The 17,215-nt window shown below is 34.0% G+C and overlaps 1 pseudogene; it reads right to left on the minus strand.

Moving 5' to 3' along the window:
• Positions 1–14,641: 14,641 nt before the first annotated feature.
• On the minus strand, positions 14,642–16,984 carry LOC133795802 (3-hydroxy-3-methylglutaryl-coenzyme A reductase 1-like; annotated as a pseudogene).
• Positions 16,985–17,215: the final 231 nt, after the last annotated feature.

A 17,215-nucleotide genomic window follows, 5' to 3' on the forward strand; every position in this document is an offset into this window, starting at 1 on the left:
TAGACTTGCACACATAGGATTTAACATAATTAAAAGAGCTGTCAAATGTGGATTGATTGATTGTGATAATGTTGAGCATGAAAAATGTGAATTGTATGTTATATCTAAAATGGTAAAGAAACATTTTCCTAGTGTTGAAAGAAACTCTAAGTTGTTAGATTTGATACATATTGATTTATGTGAACTTAATGGAATGTTGACTAGAGTAGGAAGTAGATATTTTATTACTTTCATTGATGATTGCTCTAGGTTCACATATGTATATTTTCTTAAAAACAAAGATGAAGCATTTGATGTGTTTAAAGTGTATAAAGCAGAAGTTGAAAATCAACTTGAAAGGAAAATTAAAATACTTAGAAGTGATAAGGAAGGTGAATATTTTTCAAATGAATTTAACTTGTTTTGTGAAGAACATGGAATAATTCATGAATGTACAACCCCTTATACTCCACAACAAAATGATATAGCAGAAAGAAAGAATAGAACATTTATTGAGATGATTAATGCTATGCTATTACATTCTAAATTGACTTTTAGTTTGTGGGGTGAAGCCTTGCTATCCACTTGTCATATTTTGAATTGTATTCCCATGAAGAAAAATAATATATCTCCATATGAGTTATGGAAAGGAAAGAAACCAAGCATTGGTTATCATAAAGTGTAGGGTGTCTTGCTTATTGTAAGAGCACCGATCCAAAAAGGACCAAGTTGGGTCCAAGAGCTACAAGATGTGCATTTGTGGGTTATGCCCAAAATATCAAAGCTTATAGATTATTAGACTTGGAATCTAATATAATAATTAAATCTAGAAAGGTTGAGTTCTTTAAGAACATGTCATGCGGTGACAACAAGTTAGAACCAACTCAAACTAGTGAGCCTCGGGAGGAGACTCCTATAATAGTTGGTGAGCAACCTCAATTGCCTAGAAGAAGCCAAATGCTCAAAGATTTGGGATCAAATGAGTAGTATTCTCCAATAGAGACAGTATACCTTGTTGAAGGTGATAATGAGGAAGTTACTTGGAAACATCCAATAGTACTTCAAATAGAAGATGATCCCAAAACCTTCAAGGAAGCAATGTCCTTGAGGGACTCCGCTTTTTGGAAGGAGGCAATTAATGATGAAATGGATTCAATTAAGTCAAATCACACTTGGGAATTGGCTGACCTTACAAAGGGGTCCAAACCAATTGGGTGAAAATGGGTATTTAGAAAGAAATATCATACCTTTGGCACCATACAAACCTTCAAGGCTAGGCTAGTAGACAAAGGTTTCAAACAAAGAGAGGGAATAGATTACTTTGACACAAATGCACCAGTAGAAAGACTACTTCTATAAGATTGTTGTTTGCCTTATCATCTATATACAACATTTATGTTCCCCAAATGGACTTCAAAACGACATTCCTAAATGGGGATCTCAAAGAGGAGGTCTATATGGAACAATCAGAATGTTTTGTTATTCAAGGAAATGAACATAAAGTGTGTAGACTTGGCAAATCATTATATGGTTTGAAATAAGCTCCAAAACAATGACTCGAGAAGTTTGATAAAGTCATTGTTTCTAATGGATTTAGACACAACAATTCGGACAAGTGCTTATACTCTAAGACTTGTGGTGACTTTGTCATACTTGTATGCCTATATGTAGATGGTATATTGATTTTGAGTAATGACATGAAAGGAATAATGGAAACAAAGAAGTTTCTATCTTCTAACTTTAAAATGAAAGACCTTGGAGAGGTGGATACCATTCTAGGTATCAAAGTTAGAAGGAATAGTAGGGGTTTTGTGTTGAGTCAAACCCACTATGTTGAGAAAGTGTTTGACAAATTCAATCATCTCAAAATCAAAGAGGCACATACACCATTTTATTCAAACATAAAGTTTGAAAAGAATAAAGGAATAGTGATGGCTCAATTGGAATATGCAAGTGAAGTAGGTAGCCTAATGTACGCTTCTCATTGCACAAGAGCGTATATTGTGTATGCGGTTAGTAAAATTAGTAGGTTTACTAGCAATCCAAGTATCAAGCATTGGAAAGCTATTGAGAGAACACTTGGTTATCTTAAAGGTACCAAAGAGTATGGTCTTCACTATACAAACTTTCCAGAGATACTTGAAGGATATTCCGATGCTAATTGGATATCTGGAATTGGAGATAATCTTTCCACCACTGGTTGGGTGTTTACTCTTGGAGGAGGAGCAATCTCATGAGGCTCCAAGAAGCAAACGTGTATATCACACTCAACCATGGAAGTAGAGTTCATAGCTTTAGCGGTAACCGAAAAAGAGACCGAGGGGCTTAGGAATCTCATGATGGATATTACTTTAACCACGGATATGTTATCAACAATTTCAATACATTGTGATAGTCAATCCACACTTGCTAGAGCATATAATAGTGCGTATAATGGAAAGTCTAGGCACATTAGTCTAAGACATGAATATATGAGTCAATTGATTCAAGGTGGAATCATATCGATCTCATATGTTAAAACAATTGAGAACTTAGCAGATCCATTTACAAAACCTCTTGTGAGAAGGTTAGTAAGTTCTACTTCAAAAGGGATGGGATTGAAACTCCTAAAAGAATAGATTCACCAAAGATGGTAACCCAACTCTCAACTTGTACAAATCAAGGGAAAAAGTTCAACGGGTAAGAGTAAGTCATTGATAAGTGAATAGTTTCAACACTAAAATTTATGATGAGTTCCATCCGAGATGGTTAATGTTGGTTTCTATCGAGTTAGAGTTAAACCTAGGGCTTTTAATGAAGTTCAGTTGAGTGCAACAAGCATCTATCAAGATAGCAAAGATGTTGTAAGAATTTCACCTATGTGGACTTAGAGGTGGTGCTGCCTCTCATGGGAGTTGGAGTTTCTCCCCTGAAAGTCTATGAAGAGATGAGCACATGGACATGATAATGCTAAGAGAGAAAGTGGGAAAAAAAAGTGGAGGTGTGTGAGGCATCACCGGTGTTATCATATGGAATACTTGGTTCAAGCTTTAAGCTACTAATAATTTCGATAATACTTTGTGGTATTTTCACGAAGATAAAGTTCAAACTGAAAGACACTTTATTTTATGCACCAAAACTATTTAAGCTAGAGAATGTGGCTTGTATTTAACCAAGTGGTGGATTGTTATGATTGGTTAAATACACATGATAAATTGTTAAAATACAAGCAAGGTATAAACACTTAGTAGAATTCACATAGTGAAGATGTGAATTTGAATTTCAAAATGTAGGCACTAATAAAATGCAAATTTGGGTCCAAAGTTATACATAAAAGTATCTAAGGGTTCCCAAAAAGTTGGTGCATTTGGAGCACATTTAGGACCTTTGGAAGTGTCCAAAGTTAGAGAGGGTGGTGATACGTCGCCACCTAAGAGGCGACATATTGCCTGAAAGCTAGGGTTTCCAGAAACCCTAGCAGGCGATGCGTCGCCTGCTGTATTACGTGGATTTACGTAAATGCTTTAAATTACGTGTTTTACAAGTCTAATCCTATTAGTTGGACCTAATGATAGTGCCTACTCTATATATGGGTCAAAAATAGTGATTTGGGAGACTTGATCACTCTCTCCAATCTCTCTCTACCCTTTCTTTTTCTCTACCTCCAAGAATCTCCAGTTTTCTCTAAGAACTCTCCAAGAAAGTGCTTGACTTAGAGAGTTGAAGGATTGTTCAATCTCAACCCTCATTTCCTCATGAGAAGGCCTCAAACATCAATGGTGGCTGGGAAATAGAGTATTAGGACAGTGTTTCTCAACGTGTACAAGCCTTGGTTTTGTGGTTTTGATTTGCTTGAAGGATTTGCTCAAAGAAAGTGGTGGTATTGCCTAGGGTTTCAAAGCTTCATCAAAGATTGAAGAACTCCATTGATCTACTCGGGTTTGCAAGTTCTTTCTCAATCTTTTTTAAGTCTCTGTCAATCCAAATTTTGTGTAGATTCTATTTTTGTGGTGATGTTATCTCACTCTCCCCCAACATCCATTACTTCAAAATCCAAGGGAGTCAACTTCGACCACATCTCCAATTTACTCAGGCTCATGAATCTTAGTTTGAACAATAGCTTTCCATTGATGAAGCTACACCCATGGTTGTGAATGTAGCATATCGTACTCAACTTCATTCTTGGTCTCAATCTTGGAATCGTTTTCTCAGAGTCGTGGACCTCCTCCTCATTCTTTTTGTAATGCGAATAGATCTTTTCATCAATCTTCAAGATCCATAAATGGCTCAAGAACCTTCTATTAGTTGTGTTTGAGACTAGGAAATCAAGCCTACACATGCTACAGACGATTTAATCCGCATCTACCACCTCCACAAGCCTTATCTCAGGCTCTGGCATCTCAGTCAGCTCCTTCTCCTGTCAATGATATGGTGGCTAATACCAATAATATCTTGAATGATACTTGGCTGCTTGATTCGAGTGCATCCCACACCTAACTCCTTATTCAACCGATCTTGATAACCACAACTCTTACAATGGTTCTAACTCATTCCAAGTTGGTAATGGCCACTCACTTCTTGTTTAATCCCTTGGTAAATCTATGGTCCATACTTCCAATAATTCTTTTTAGTTGCAAAATTTTTACCATGTTCCACAACTTTCTACTAACCTTTTTTTGTTTCTAAATTTTGTTTTGATAACAATGTTTTTCTTGAATACTACTCCAATTCCTATCTCATAAAGGACTTGGCTACGAGGAGAAATCTACACCAAGGATCTCTTAACAAAGGCCTCTACACTCTTCAAGACATTACTTCCCTCAAATCTATCTCAAAAGCATCACCAAAATCTGCATATGTCTCAACTGTACTTTGGTCGACCACACCAGTCACCAAATCAACCCATTTTTGTCACACTCATCACTCACCAGCTGATATTTGGCATGCCCGATTGGGCTATGTTCATTCAGACATTGTAAACAATGTTTTACATCAATGTAACAAATCTTTTTCATATATTAAAAATCACTTTTGTTCATCTTGTCAATTTGCAAAGAGATATAGAATACCTTTCTCTCTCTCTAATCTCATGCAACTCAACCATTAGCTTTAATTCATATTGATTTATGGGGTCCTTCTCCTATACCAGTTGTTGATGGTTCTCGATATTTTGTTCTAATTCTTTAAGACTATCTTCGGTTTTCTTGGCTATATCCCTTACACTCAAAAGATCAAGCTTTAAATGCATTTAAATAATTCAAATACTTTTAGAAAATTAGTTTGATTCTAAGATTAAGGAATTGCAATTTGACAATGGTAGAGAATTTTGTTCCTTCATTTCTTTTATGAATTTAGCAGGAATACATCATAGATTTTTGTATCCCTATACCTCAGCTCAAAATGGCCGAGTAGAGAGGAAACATCGTCATGTTGTTGAGACAGGTTTAACACTATTAACTCATGCTACTCTTCTTCCTTTCCATAACTCATATGGAGATATAAATACCATGTGAACTTTTTTTAAGCAAATAATCACTAATTTCACTTTTAGTTGTCTAAATAATCTCAAAATCACTTAAACAACTTTTGTGCGTTTTCTAAGAGTCTCTTTGAGATTCTTTTGAAAACATCATTTTGACATCCATTGATTTTCTCATCAAAATCAATTTGAAGATGTAAATTTTTAAACACTTAAATCAAAGAAAATAAACCCTCAATGATTTATTTAAACACTTTGATTTCTAATTCTTTGGTTTAAAATTATCTCCTCATTGAGATTAATTTAAAACATATCACCATCTTTAACAAGAATGAATAAAATTCTCTTCAACCTTATTCACTATTGGTATAAAGATTCAAAATTGCTTCTCCAAATTTGTAATGTCACCTCATTGAGACATTGAATATTTGAGAATTATTGTCACTAAATAATTCTCAAATTTTTCTCTTTTGACCGCTCTTTAGACTCCAAGCCTATAGGTCAATATGTCATCCCATAATTTTGGATCCCCTTAATTCATTTTTCTTGCAATAGCAAGACACTTATCAAAAGGTGTAACCCCCTTTGGTTCATATTTTCTTATCTCATAAGTTGAGATGGTCAACACTTAGATGAGAAATTTAATTTCTTAAATAATTCTCTTTATTTACCAAATAAATGGTAACTCATCACATTGCAATAATATGGGATAAAACATATTTATATTATTATCACCTTAATAATCATATTATATGGCACACCATAATAATCATGATAATTCTCATGTATATATCAAAATACTTTCATATATTAACATAATTATGTCTCAAGGAAATTTCACATAATTTGTCAACATATATCCATCATATTAGCATGCATTTTGAATCTCATTATCATATTGTAAGTAGATCAAAAATATCATACAATAATTCACATATCCACATATTGATATATACTATTGATTCATAAAATCAATATATAGACATGTCAAAAACTACCTAATTATCATGCTTTATAAATTCTCAAAACATAATTTTCATGTCAAATGTATGTACTACTATCTCACATAAAATTAAAAATCCCTATAATATGTAGAGCTTGTCAAAAGTTCACTTCTAAGAATTACACATTAGCTTTCACAAATAGATTTGTCAACTATGTTACAATGTATCTCATATTGTATTAACATGTTACCATCTACACAATTATTCATATATCAACATTTGAAAACATGCTAATACATGAAATAAATTTCATCACTATTATATAAAATAGTGTATACAATTACACTTACCTTGTCTTACCACCTAGTTCAATTGGATCCATTAACCTATCCAACTTCACTAGGTCTTGATTCATGATCTTGATAGTCTCACTTCCATTAAAACAAACAAGGGATAAACTTTTGAATGTTAGGAAAATATATATTTGCCTCAATGGAAATGGTAAGAAATTTACAATGCAAAGTACAATAGACAAGGATTGATTAAATAAAGTGTTACAACTCTATAACTGAAAATACAAATAAACAAAAGAAGAAATAGAAGTAGAGAATAGTGAAATACAACTCTAAGCAAAAGATACAAATAAAGTGAAGGGTTTGAAACAAAAGAAATAAAGATTACAACTCTAAACAATGATACAAGTAAATATAACAAGAATAATGAGAAGAGAAGCAATAGAAGAAAAATAAGAACAAGAACAAAACAATAAAAAAACTCTCACTCACACAACCAAAGTGAAGAGTGTTGGGGATCACCAACTTGAACAAGATTTGAAACCTTTGTTCAAAAGCTTATTTCCCCCTAACTCAAGCACTAAGGGATCTTTCACAGATTTTGGAAATGCTTTATGGAATAATCAAGCCTCAAGGTGTTTCTAGCCAAGTGCTCTAGTGGATAGAAAAGTTGTGTCTTTCAAGTGAGCAATAGACTCCTATTTATAGAGTTTTGAGACACCCTTTGAATTCAAATTCCACCAACTCCTATGGCTGTTACTAATGATTCACTACAAGAAAAAATGCTTTTAATAACACCGAAAATGTGTTATCAAAACATACGATAACACTTTCTGATGTGTTAAGACCGACTATGTTATCGTAGGTCAGGGTACTTACATAACACTTTATTAGTGTTATACAGATGTGTTATTGTACTGTCAACGATAACACAATTTCTGTGTTATTTTAATACATAGATAAGTGTTTAATTATGTTATTTATAGTCGATTATATAACACTTTTTTTTGTGTTATACTACACTTTAGTATAATACATTTTTTGTGTTATACTATACTTTAGTATAACACATTTTTTGTGTTATACTACACTTTAGTATAACACATTATTTGTGTTATATAATGAAGTTTGCATAACATAATTCTTTGCATAAAAAGTGTTATTGTAATAGATATTATAACTCAATTTTCGTATTATTGTTATATTTAGATATGTTTAAATTCTCATTATATATTTTATTTATATAACACTAATTTATTCTATTATATTTTAATTTTTTTTATATAATTAAAATTAGCTTTCTAATATATACTAGCATCATCAAATGAACTTGATTTTCAAATACCAAAAAGTAAGAACATTCAACATTGAATTTACAATCCACAATTTAGTTTAAAACATTCAACACTATCATCAACAACAAAATATTCTTTAAGTATTCAAGGAGTCTAAAAGTTACTACTTTCAACACAAATAAATAAACAAAGTTACTACTTTCAAGGAGTCATAAGTATCATTTTATACTTCGCTTGTCACATCTGCAAAATAAACAAAGAAATATTTTATTGTTATTATCTAGCATCACAAATTACTTCAAGAAAAATGCTATGGAAATTATATCCAAGAAAGGACACCACATACAAAATAATGGATTCACAACTACACCAAAGCAAACAAAAACCATTCTACTTCGAAACTACTCGGAAATGAGCCTTTTACTTAAGAGTGTCAAAAACCATAATTTCCAAGTCTCCACATAAGATATAAAGGAAATACTAGCAGTTTTTTCTTTTTTGGTTTCATCAGGTTATGACAGGTGAGCAAAAGAAACAATTAACTGAAGTCGCACAAAATAGATTAGCATTTGCTAGTTTGGTAAAGTTGAGTCCTATTGAATATATGTAGTCTAAGCTAAACCCATGATAATATAATATCATTTCCTCTCAACAATGCAAGAATAAGCAACAAGTTTTGCTATTCTATTGATATGAATCATGATGAGAAATTGATTCTTATTTTTGAAAATGAACCAAGTGATGAGTACAATTGGGTTAGCCAATTAGCTTTATTTATAAGCTGGCTAGCCGATCAGGAGAATTAAATCAAGATAAGCTCAAAAACAATTACAGGTCTTACATGAGCTCAAGAACAAGTGAAGAAGCTACCCCGCCACCGTTGCATATGACACCAACCCCGTACTTTCCCTTTTTATGTCTCAATACCTGCAACAACATTATTCTTATTTCAGAAATTGCAAGTAAAATATATCAGAGAGAGCATAGTTACCAACATCTCTTTTATTCCACAGCTAAACTCTCAACAGAAATTTAAAAGAATAAATGACAAACAGGAGATCACTTCACATGAGTATATGTAGAAAGCATAAGCTTAGATATGACCACGAACTATGACTTTAGATCATTAAGAAAACATGTAAACAAAACCAGAGAACTATATAAATGATATTATAATGTCAAACTAGGAATGCATTGCAAGAGAAGGGAAGCTTATAGATTACCCCTAACAATGTGACCAAGATACGAGCTCCACTGCATCCTAATGGGTGTCTCAATGATACAGCCCCACCATGTGTTCATGTATATGTGTGAAAGAGAAAGAGAGGAAGGAAACGATAGAGAAGTTAAAAAAAATTTATATATGTACCATACTATTCCAACCATAACAGTAATAAAGAGCACTATATATGCTTGTGTGCATATAAACATAACTGCATGATGTAAGATATATATAAGATCCAATGGCCTAGAATTTAGATGACACTCATATTATATGTGTGCAAGGCAAACATGTGATTAGGCTTACTAAAAAAGAAGCAATAAAGAGCATAAATGGTTGTGCCAATTCATTAGTCTAAAATAGTTTGAGAGATTGAATAAAGAGCATGACCATGTATTTAGACTAAGTCCAACAAGCCATAAGAAACTCATAAAAGAGAAACACAAATAGAACATCACAATAAACTAAGCTACAAAAATTAGCAGCAGAGTGTGCTTTATGATCGAAGCCACTGCCAAAAAAAAAAACAGAGAGAGAAAACACAACAAACTAAACTTGGAAGTTTTATTAACCAACAATTTTGGACCAAAATGATTGTCAGAGAAGGATACCTTCTAGTTATGAATCAAGTACTATTTTGCAACATCAAGAGAGATATTGACAATCCCTTTAACACAATCCAAACCCAAACAAAAATAGAGATATTGACACCTAGAATAAACAACCAAACAAAAAGCTATTATGCAGCATGTCTGTTTTAGTAGCCAGGATAGCTTTTCCCAAAGAATAACTGCTGTCTTTGTAGACAGAATTGTACAGTAATGGAAAAATACACAATTGATCAAGGTATTGGGCCTCAAGGGTAGACAAAAGTTAATTATTTTATCTCCAAAACGATTTGTAACCACTAACCAGTAAAGTACATATGCTATAAATATAGAGAGTGAATGTATCAGAGAGTATCAATTCCACTACAATGAAGCTTCATATAAAATCATACCAGTATGAGCAATCGATTATTAGCGTGCAAATAGCCTTTAATTGCATCATTATTAGGAAATTATAGTCCATCTATAACTTCACAAATACAAGTATGGGAACTTTCTAAAACTAATAACAAATATATTAAATATCTCCCTGTCATGTACCTCAACACTCTGTCTTTCATTCTCAGAGTTTCTTAGCAACAATATTAAGAGATATTTTTTATATCCAAACAAACAGATAGCTAATATGATGTAAAAGATGACTTTTAAGATAGCTTTTTCAAACCCCAAAGGAAGTAGGGAAAGAGAGGGGGCAGGTAAGTTTACAATAAGGAAATCAAGAGAAAAAAGGTATGCGTAGAAATAAATTAAGTAAGAAAATTGGAATGCATCATTGCGGAGTAAAAATAATCTGAGAGTAGATTAAAAAGAACAAAAAATTGTACCTGTGACAGCATATAGAGCACATAAAAAGCATGGAAATCAAGAGAGCGATCCTGTAAAGAAAGAAAGATAGGATCAAAAAGAGTACACAGTCGTTACTCCTTAGGCACTAGAAAGTTACATCTAACACGTGAGAAATAATCATAGCAAAATTGGAGTGTATAAATATCATATGAATGAAAATACATATAGCTTATTAGCTTTTATGTTTAGAGATTTAGTTGACGCACTGGCATGAGAAACTGAGGTTCAATTCAAGAAAAAAAACAAAGCAAACAAAATGCACTTAGAATTGACAGTAAAAAGATGGAGAGACAAAATAAAACTATATTCATTAATGGTTCAAACTTAACATAAAGAAACATATTCCAACTCAAATGTCCAAAAAAAACATCATTTTCATGTGACTGAAATTAATTGTATAGTTTCATGATTCCATCCTTGAAACAAAGAGTGTAATAAATATAAAATATGTAGACTTCAGTAATTGATGATTTCAGATTTTTATAATCTTTAAGAACAGTAGACTTTTTTCTTTCTTCTTCTTTTCTTATTTGGTCTTATTGAATAAATGTAAAGTATAGACTTGGAAATGTTTATCACATTAAATAGAAATAAAAAATAGGAAAAATCAATAAAATGCGTGTTGCATATCTAAAACCAGAAAACGAAATTGAATTGAACTTACTTTCTGCTGTTTCTGCAATTCTTCTCACAAACTCAGAGTTTACAACACTAATGTACGTTTCCTGGCCTAGATACCATGAGTTTAGATTGTCTATTCGAAGGTTCCACATGCCACTATTGTCTAGAGAAATCAAAATTGTTGTCCAAGCTCTGGGAAAGACCTGTAACTAGTTGAAAAATCATTCTGTTAACAAGACATGATTCACTTCTAACAGAATATGGCTCTTGATTAAGGGAATTCTGGTGCAACGACTCAAGAAAATATGAGATAAATATTAAGCTAACTAAATTCAATGCTACAGAGCACACACCACCAAAAATAAAATAAAGAAACAAAACAGAAACCTGCTGGCCATTGTCTCCTTCTCTGTGGATTAGAATTTTCCCAATCTTGATTCCCTTACAACATGCTCTCAGAGCATTCTCCATACTCTCACTGCTGTAATGACAAGAATAAGTGTGCAATGAGAATATATCGAATTAGTACATTGTGAAAAATTACAGCTTTGAATCTTATTTTTTGGCCCAAGAATAGAAATCATCTAGAGTTTGCTTCCAAATATAAAATTTATATGAAAAACTGACAAAAAAACACATGCCACAATTGCATTGCGAAATTACCTCCTGATTATAGACACACCACATAATCTCTTACAGAAATCTACACCAGTATACACGGACTCTGCGAAAGACAGGAGATGTAAATTAGCTATCAGCAATTACAGTTTCAAGAAATTGGACTCTCTTAGCGAAATCAAAATTAGAAAAAGAAAACAAAATAATGAAGGTATCATCTATACAACATAAACTAACTTTAGTCTTTGAACAGCAAACATGCATATGAAGCATGGGTCCTAAACTGTCATATTAGGACATTTAATATTAGATTTTCCTTTTTAGAGATTTGCAGTACTGACAACATAATGCTTTGCTTTTCTAATATGAGTAGTGGCACTTAATTGTTGAGGCTAAACAGTTAATGCCCTCACATTCAGACAAGAAGCTAATGTTACTCATATGCTAAAAATTTTCCTGTTTAAAAAAAGAAAAAAGGAAAAGTTACAATATGATAAGTAATTTTTCACATATAAGCTGAAGGAACCCATTAAAAATGAAAACAGAAAACTAAAAGGGGAAACTTCTGCAAAGTTTGGGTGAGATTTGTCTTCGGGATCCACAAAGTGTTCAATCTCAGCAAGTGTAAATTCACGAACTCTCAAAAGCCCTTGTCGAGGAGAAATCTGTAGATATATACAGTATTCTTGGAATGAGATATTGTTTAAGGTTTTATTTAAAAAACAAAATGGACCTTGCAACACTGTCACAGATCAACGGGACACAGTTTTGGGCACAAAAGAAGCATAGCACTAAGGAATGCAACAGCTACATTACATGGCTATTTTCTATTCTTATAAGAAAGGAGAGGACCAAAATACTAGTTACAAAGATCCGTTACCAATTAGAAATAATATGAGCATCCTATGCAAACATAAGTGCTAAAGTCCAAAGATAAGAAAATTAAGAACCTCATTTCTGAAACCCTGGCCAATTTGAGCAGCAGCAAAAGGAATCTTGTTCCCATTGTAATAGTACAAGTCTTTGAAGTTAACAAATATGCCCTGTGCAGTTTCTGGCCGCATGAACCTATAGCAGAGGAGATTTAATTACATATCATTACTGACCAAACAAGAATCTTAATAAAAAAGAATCACTAAGAATAATTAGTACCAAAATGTAACGTGCTCACCCAGGGCTCAAGCCAGATGGGCCTATTGATGTTTGGAACATAAGATTGAATGGATATGGATCAGAAAGTGGATTCTTAGTGTCTGGAGCTGTAATGCCATAATCCTTAAGTTTGGCACCCAGCTCTTCAGCTGAAAGATCATCCAAAACAGCAAGTATGCGCTTCAATTCTGCAGCCTCCTTGGCAGTTATGGAAAGGTCTTTTTGAAGCTTTTCAAGTGATCGGCACGATAGCAAGTCCCAGTTTTCTCATCTTTAACCATAAGGTCAGTAAATTTATCAACATGACCAGATTCTTTGAGAACAACCTCTGGGGTGACACAGGGACAATCAACCTCCAACTTCACCATTATCAGATGCAAGAGAATGATAACTTGGGGAAGAAAAAATCAATTTACTTTAGCATATAAAAATAGATTTTTCCACTGTAAGAACATTTTAGAAAAGTAAATTACAAATAAAAGAATTTTAACAAGAAATCATAACTAAATCTATTTTAATAGTATTGTAAAGTATTAGAAATAAATTGTAGACTAAAACTGTCCAATCTAAGATACAAATTCTAGAGAACACATCAAAAGAAGAAAGATATAATACAATTTTACAAAGAGAAACAAAATACAATATTTACAACAAAGGTTTGAATAAAAAAAAGTACTGAAAAGAATGAAATCCATTCCCAGAAAAGTATCAATGAGAGTAGACGTTAAACAACAATATGGTACTCAATCCAACAAGTTCCTCAAGAAAACAACAATGTTGAAGCCACCTTGTAGCAAAACTTGCTAAAAATTCAATCACATCATTCAGAAGGTTAAACCATTACCACTACAACCACTGCCATTGACATTCACCAAAACCACCATAAATGCACTTCCAATAGATAATTTATTCTATCCTTTAGAGAACAACAATAATAATAAGAGTAACGATACGTTGGCACAAAATATGCAGCAAATGGCCTTTGGAGGCTTATAATGAATGTTGATAATGGTGGGAGCAGAAAGATAAAACCAAAACAAAGACTCGTGTGTAAAACTATCATCATCAGGCCAAAAAAAAAGTTCATAATCTAAGAAGCAAAGATGGGCCAAAATAGATATCGACAAAATAAAATCCAATGTAAAAAAGAATGCACTGCAAACAGGTTCAAGTTACTTGATACAAAAGCATCAAAGGCATTGTCCAGTAGTGTTCAAAAACATGCATTATAAAACAGATTAATAATAAAGGTAATCTTTAAATAGTTCTTCCTCTAATCTATTAACAGGTGATAAAGCAAATAAGGCATTATAAAACAAAGAATAACAAACTTAGATATTCAAAAGCCCTCATATCTCATAAGCCAATATGGTCAATAGTGTACATGAGAATTTTCATTATAAGCCTTAAGAGCACTCACAATAGATTCTGTAAAATAGACTTTTTCTGGTGAAAAAGTAGAGAGAGAGAGAGAGAGAGAGAGAGAGAGAGAGAGAGAGAGAGAGAGAGAGAGAGAGAGAGAGAGAAAGGCTTATAATGCAAATTAGAGAAGTTGGAAAGAACAAAATAAGAACAAGAGAAAACTCATACAACCCAACCCAACCCAACCCAACTCACCCCCATGTTATATTACTTTTCCCTCTGTCTCTCTCTCCTCCTCCACCACAAGATACCGAAAACCCTTATTACAGCTATGGAAAATTGAACCCCCCCAACATTTTCCCATGTGCACCACCCAAAACAACACAGCCTGGACTAGTGGACTCTCTTCTCTCTTTAATTGTAGCTCGATAATCACACCCGGACCCCCTTCCCTTTTTTTCTTTTATTTTGTACCTGTTTAGCATGCAACTTTTGACATGTCTTTGCTGGATCTATTGTATTTCATGTGACTCTTGACAAGCTGCCCAGCTGCTATAGCAGACATCAAAGAGAGCTCACCTGCTAACACCAAACCGACTACAATGGCGGCCAGTAGTCTAGAGTTAGCTCCTGGGGACTCTTTGCTTGCACCTTTCACGCCAAGCAAGTTCAGGCATGTAGATTGAGAAGCGAGTTGTGTCCCACCTCCTACTGTACCCACTTGAAGATAAAATATATAGGAAATAATGTTAATGCATATCTTTAATGATTGATTGTGTGTTGGAATGGAACTACTGGTTTTACCTCAATTGAAGGCATAGTCACAGAGACATGAAGATCCTTGCCGTTGTTGATAGCTTCCATCATGGTAATGCAGTGAGAGCTCTCTATGTTTTGTGCGAGATCTTGGCTTGTGGCTATAAATGCTGCAGATACTATGTTGCTGGCATGAGCATTGTATCCACCGAGAGCACCAGCAATGGCAGATCCAGCAAGGTTCTTAAGCATGTTAAGCTCTACAAGAGCATGGATGTTTCTTTTCAAAACCTTCTTCACCACCTCTTAGTTGATTACTGCCTCGCAAACAACTGATTTGCCACGCCCTTCGATCCAGTTTACAGCAGCAGGTTTCTTGTTCGAACAAAAGTTGCCTGTCATATAGTAGAAAAACATGAAATTGGTACTAGAGAATGACATAGGAAGCTGTGAACTAACACCTCCACACCACAACCAAAAAAAAAAAAAAACAAAACAAAAGGGCAATAATTGCTAATAAGATGGGAATAGAAAAATGACCTGGATAAAGGATTAATCCTTACAGGTATTAACATTCAATGAAAAACAAATGGCAGCGACAATGACATTAAATATTCAAATTCCAAACATTTAAATATTGGGGTGGGGATAGCATTATCAGCGATGACTTCTTGACAAGTATGCGTGTACGAATTATTAGACTATACATATTCATTAAAACTATTAGGAATGAAAACGATGTACAAAAGAATTATACCCAGCTTGTCCTAGGAACAAACCAGGTCCGAAATTGAGGTAGAAAACAAATTCGATCACTTAAGTTTCCAATAGGAACAAGAGGGAAACAAAAAATTTAGTCGATATTGTCTTCTTGACCATACAATTTTTTTTATAATTGTACACAACTGAAAAAAGGAACAGCAGCAACAACTCAGGTTGAAGAGAAATTTGACAAGTTCACAAGAAAGAAAAGTGACTAAATGGTCTAAAAATATAAATATAATAATCCAAAAAAAAACTAACCAGATATGCCAATAACATCCATGTCATGAAAGTCGTTTTGAAGGAAATCAAGAACATTCTGAACTCCTTTTGAAACCATGTTCATCCCCATGGCGTCTCCCGTGCTGCAGGTAAATCTGATATACACATTCTTTCCAGCAATCGCGCACTGAATACCCTGGAGCTTGGAAAATCTACTAGACCTGGAGACGATGACCAAAACCCAATAAGACAAATGGTTCAAATCTAATATTCATTACTGTTTGATGAATCTGACATTTGAAAGAAACTTCACAGATGTATATTGACTAAAGATTCAGCCTTTACGTGATTTTTCTATTCTTTCTTTCTTTATTTATTTATTTTTAATACTTTCGGATCCTCAGATTCAACCTAATGCTTTATTACTCAAATTTATATTAAATTAGAGGAAAAAAAAACATGATATCGATCTCCGTGTTAAAATTTCAATCACCATAACCACAAACAATAGATAAAACTTTACATATATACATATAATTTTTATGAAGCATGGACTAACCTGTTAAAGACGATGGAAAGAGTCTCAAAATTTTCAGGGTCCTCCAAGAAGAACTTCAACTCGGAAGCTCTCTGGGCGGAATTAAACCTCACAACCGGTGCTCTGGTCATGCCGTCCCTCAACAACATGCTGGTAACCCCACCAGACAAATGGATAGCCTTGCAAGCTCTGTTTGTACTCGCAATCAAACAACCCTCCGTAGTCGCCATCGGCACCGAATACTCGAACCCATCGACCAACAACGGACCCGCGATCCCCACCGGAATCTGGACGTACCCAATAGGCATTTCGCAGCACTGCCCCAAAATAGATTCGTAATCGAACCCTTCCAATGTTCTTAGACCAAAACCATTGTTGCTGAACCGGCCGGAGCTAGCTGGTCTCACGCAGGGAAGAAGAAAGCTTGGCCGCACACAGGGAAGAGGAGAAGAAGAGCTGGCCTCCGGTGTCGTCGTTCGCCTCTGGTGTCGTGTGAGGGCTTGGGCCTGCGTGGTCGAAGCTTCGACGGGTCTGGTGGG

This window comes from Humulus lupulus, chromosome 8, assembly GCF_963169125.1.
Source record: "Humulus lupulus chromosome 8, drHumLupu1.1, whole genome shotgun sequence".
Classification (NCBI taxonomy): Eukaryota; Viridiplantae; Streptophyta; class Magnoliopsida; order Rosales; family Cannabaceae; genus Humulus; species Humulus lupulus.